Consider the following 5,266-nt stretch of genomic DNA (forward strand, 5'->3'; position numbering starts at 1 on the left):
TTTTCAATTGATCTTAGCATTGGAACATTGAGAAGAGTCATTTCCTCATCAAGATTTCATCATTCTAGTTTGTTCTCTTAACTTGGTTTTATTCTTCCATGTTCTTTGTTATGTTCAATTTTGTCATTCAGATATTTTTATGATCAATTAATGTAAGGATTATTTCTTTTTAATTTAAATTTCATTCCAATAATCATGTCTTCTTTTAATTCCCTTTCATGTGCCATGGATTCTTTATTTACAATGCGTGAGTAGTTTCATTACTTGATGGGGAGTTGATTAAAATGAACTCTTGAGTTGGAAGGATTGAAAGAAAAATTTGTAATTGGGTTAAATGTTGAATTGCTATCCTGTCACCGACGCCAATCCCTTTGAACTAAGTGGGTTGCAACTTGTGAATAGATCTAGCATTTCCACTTGTTTGACTTTCTCTTACCTAGTAAGGGATAACCAAATAGAACAACTATTAATTATAAATTAATCTTACAATCACACCATCAATGATAGAGATTCTAACCAATCAATTCCCAGTCAAGGCCTCTTATTTTTATTATTTAAAATTCCTCAATTTGAATCCCAATTTACTTAGCTCAACTCTTTTTGGAATATCTGATTAATAAAACAGCACATTTTTCTACAACTCGTTGGGAGACGACCTGGGACTTAAAACTCCCAGTAATTTTAATTTAAACTTTCAGTGACATATTTCTAAATTGATAGGCAGATTTTCGGTGAGTTAAGAACTATACCTGCAACGTAACTATTTTAATAAATTTTTAATTCACCAGCTTCTGCACCTCATCACCGGGGAATTGCAAATGTGTGCCTTATTATTGGTTATTGTAAATATTTTTCAAAAAAAATTCAGATTTTAAAATTTTTATATTATCTTATCTTATTTTTCAAAATTCAAATCTTTTTCAAAAACTATATCTTTTTCAAAATCTTATCTTATCTTTTTTCAAAATCTTATCATATCTTTTTCAAAAATCATATCTTTTTCAAAATATTTTCTTTTTGTTAGTTTTTGTTTTTATTTTCTCCTACTACTATGAACTCTCACCCCTTTGGCTATGAGTCTGGTTACAATTATGTTGCAGGAAAAAGAGATTACAATGAGAACATGCATCAAGGATGGAACAATCAAAGATGGGAGGAGCCACAAGGATTTGATCAACCCTCATGGCAACAACCACCTCCAATGGACTATCAACAACCGTTCCATGAGGCATATCAAGGCAATGGCTATGGTGAGCACTCTTTTGATTATCAACAACCACCACCATTTGCCTATGAACCCCCTCCTCAACATGACTTTGGACCACCATACTCACAAGCCCTTTACCACCAATCACCCTCATATGATCCTAACCATTATCCACCATACCAACCAACTTATGAGCCATATGAACCATATCTAGAACCACCCCAATTTCAACCCAATTACTCCCAGGAACCACCACCTCCATATACACCATGTCCATATCCATTTACCCAAGACCCATAAGATCCTAATCATGCAATCCAAGCAGAACAAGAATCAAGGGATCATCTCAAGGAATCAGTGGATCGATTTTATGCAACTCTATATCAACTAAATCAAGCGATAAGTCGACTGGCTTCCCAACGCTCAGACACTCAAAGTGCTCCCATGGCTACATGTGGAGAATCAATAAAAGAGCGTAGCATAAAGGAGACACTAGAAACTCCAATGGACAATGAGGAACATGCCTTTGTATTGGAACAAGTGGAGGAAACCGTAATAGCTGAAGAAGAGGAAGTGGTTGAAGACTTAGGAAACGCGGAACCTCCATGGGAAATTCAAATCATAGAACCTCCTTCCAAGACGTTTGAATTTGATGTTGAAGAGGGTGTACAACCTCCAAGGCATATCATGGTTAAAGACTTGGAAGAGGTTGATCAATAGATGGATATTCAAGAAGAAAAGGCACAACCTCCCATGCCCTTGGTGAGCAATGAAGAAGAGATTGAATTGGAAGAAAGCTACCAAGAGGAAGAGGTTGATATTGAAGAAGCTTGCAAAGAGGTGATAGTTGTCAAAGAAGAACACAAAGGAGTGGAGCTTGCAAGCTCATTAAAAACCCCTCCCCCTAAGTTGCCATCATCCTTCACAACATTCAAGCGAATAAAATTCATATCCCTTAGCTTTCTAATTCCACTTGAATATGGGCTACGGGAGATGGATGGTCAACTTAGAGCTCTTTGTGGCATTAAGAGTAAGAGGAAGATGGTCAGTGTTAAGAATTGTCCTGCAAAGTTCATTATTGTTGGAAGCTTTAAGTTTAAACGCAAAGGTTGTTGTAGAGCTCAATTGAATGGGTCTAGGAAGTTGTTTGGACGCTTCAGTGAGAATTCTAAAGCTGAACCACCCGGATAGAATCATGAAAATTAACTTGAAGACGGGTGTAGAAACAAGATTTAGGATCCGGGAATATTTGAGGATCAAATTTGGGAGCTCAAAGCTTGTGAAGAACTCCATCAAAGCTTGAGAAATTTACTTGGTATTGATAGAGCTTATTGGAAGTCCAAGCATTGGTGGAAGTTTCAGGATGAGTTCAAGCACAAGCCACCATGACAGAGAGCTCACCAAATGTCCAACTTAAGGACTTTAACTAAAAGTGCTAGGTGGGAGACAACCCACCATGGTATGATCGTCCCTTTTTCAGTTTTAATTTTAGTCTGTTTTGTTTGTTTTTGAGTTTTGATTGAACCTGGAATCATGCATAACATTCATATTAGCATTGCATTCTGCATTTTGCACAAAAAACGCACGCGACACGACAGCGTCGCTGACGTGTCCGCGTCAAATGTGCGTTGGGAAGAAAATAAGATTGAACAGAGAGTCACGCGAAAGTGTGGCTGGAGGCGTGCCTTTAGCACAATTTGACCCACGCGACCGCGTCGCTGACGCATCCGTTTCATGTGGGAAAAATGCCTCCCACGTGTTCGCGTCACCCACGCGAACGTGTGGCCCTATAAAATTGATGTAAACGGGTGTATGGCAGCAAGTTGTGATGGAGTAGGGCTGGAATGGTGCTGGAAGCACAAACCCCATCACGCGAATGCGTCGCCCACGCGTCTGCGTCACTTACAAATCACGCCAACCGCGCGAACGCGTGCTCCACGCGTCCGCGTCACAAGCGGCGCACAGCTTATCCAAATCAGCCAAATATCTTATTTTTTTCCCCAAATCTAAATCTTTTCTTTCCCTTCTTTTTTTTCTTTTTCTTTTAATTAGTGTTGGAAATTTATTTGGGTCATTATTTTGCTTGTGGATTATTAAGGAATTGTTTGACTATTAAATATTACTTTTTATATGGTTGCTTGTATGTTCAATTTAATACTTTCAATAACTTATTTACCATGTGTTCCGAGGGTTACCTGAAACGTGTAGCTCGGTCGTCTGGAGAGGCCCGAGGTGGGGGTCAGAGACCCGAGCTTGATATGCAGAGTGGTTGGTGGTTGTACCTGCAATGACACTCCGATGCTTAAGTTAGCATGGGTCCAAGCAGATATGTGTAGAACGTGGAATGAATGCCATACCTGGGTGTTCCAGTGTATTTATAGTAGTTGGCCGTGATCTTCCCTGGATAAGATATTCTTATCTTATCTTATCTTTGGGAGTTTTATCTCTATCTTTGTGGAACCGCCTTTTCTAGGCCTCTTTGGCCTTTAGGTTTTGGGCTGCGTTCCTTTTTGATGGGCCTTCTTTGCTTTATTGTCCGAGGTCCGACCTTTAGGCGTGAGCCTTAGGATGAGGTCGGACCTTTTATGAATTTGCCGAGTTGGAGGAGCCTGGTCAGGGTATGAACAGTGCCCCTGCCCGAGTTCGTCCTTTTTGGGGAGGTCGAGCTCGGGCATAGTAGTTTTTCAAAATTCAAAAATGGCCGTTCCTGCATTTATTGCTTTTTACCGTTTTTCCTTGATTTCCGTTCGGGCTCTGTGAAGGCTTTATTTATTTGCCCCTTTCCTCCTTTTTCTGTGTTTTTGTTTTTCTTTATCCTTTCCGAGCACTGCTTCTTCTTTCTCTTTGCTCTGCTTCCCCGAATCTCTCCGTGTGTCTTTCTGGGGTTCCCTCTGCGCTGTCGTTTCGTTCTCCTTGCTTTGGAGCTCATCGTCTTCGTTTCTTTCTTCCAGGTTTGTTCCCATGTTTCTCTTTTCTTGTGCACATATGCTTCTGTTCTTTGTGTGGCTCTTGTTTGTTTCTTTTTCTTTATGCATGGGTTGCCCCGAAAAGAGGCGCCGCCATTGCTTGTTGTTTGTATATGGGGGGGCTCTTTTTTGTTCTCCGGTATTTTTGTTCCGGGTTGCCGTTGCCTGGGTTGCCCCGAAAAGAGGTGCCGCCATTGCTTGTTGTTTGTATATGGGGGGGGCTCTTTTTTGTTCTCTGGTATTTTGCTCCGGGTTGCTGTATTTTCTTCTAAAAGATCTTTGTTTCTTGCTTTGTAGGCATGAATTTTATGTCTCGAAAGGTTCTTCAGGCGATGTCGACTAAGATTCCATGTGGTCTTGGTTGGGTAGACCCTCTTCCTTTAAGAGTCCCTTCTGTGGTAGATTCTGAGTATTTAGCTAGGTTTCGTAGGCAATGTAGCATATGTGAAGATAGAGAGTCTGAGAGGGATTATGAACTAGTAGCGCCGGATTCCGAGGAGAGAGTGTGCTTCCCGCCCTTAGATAGTTCCGAGAAGCTCTTCTTTTATGCTTATGATTGTTTTTTCTCTAAGCTGAGTGTTCGAATTCCCTTTACCGATCTGGAGTCCGAGGTGTTATGGTCTTGTAACCTTGCCCCTACGCAGCTCCATCCAAATTCTTGGGCGTTTTTAAAGCTGTTTCAACTTTTGTGTCAGTTTTTGGGCGTCTCCCCCTCTATTTCTCTTTTTTCCTATTTGTTTGTGTTGACGAAGCCAGGGTCGGGTGGAGGGAAGGTATCTTGGGTCTCTTTTAGGGCTAACCAGGGAAGGAAGTTTTGTACCTTGTATGATGAGTCCTTTCATGATTTTAAGAACTTTTATTTCAAGGTCCGGGCTACTGGAGACGTCCGACCTTTCTTTCTAGATGAGAGTGGGGAGCCTTCTTTTCCTCCTTGTTGGCAGGAGAATGTAGTGTCTGCTAAGTATACCTTTGAGAGTCTAGATGAGGTGGAGCAGGCTTTTGTGGGTGTGGTGAGCAGTTTATGGGGTCGGGCACCTCACTTGGACACGAAGAAAATGTTGGGAGATCCAAGCCTTCTCCGTTCCGAGTTAGG

The sequence above is a fragment of the Arachis duranensis genome, chromosome 10 (assembly GCF_000817695.3).
Source record: "Arachis duranensis cultivar V14167 chromosome 10, aradu.V14167.gnm2.J7QH, whole genome shotgun sequence".
NCBI classification, from domain to species: domain Eukaryota; kingdom Viridiplantae; phylum Streptophyta; class Magnoliopsida; order Fabales; family Fabaceae; genus Arachis; species Arachis duranensis.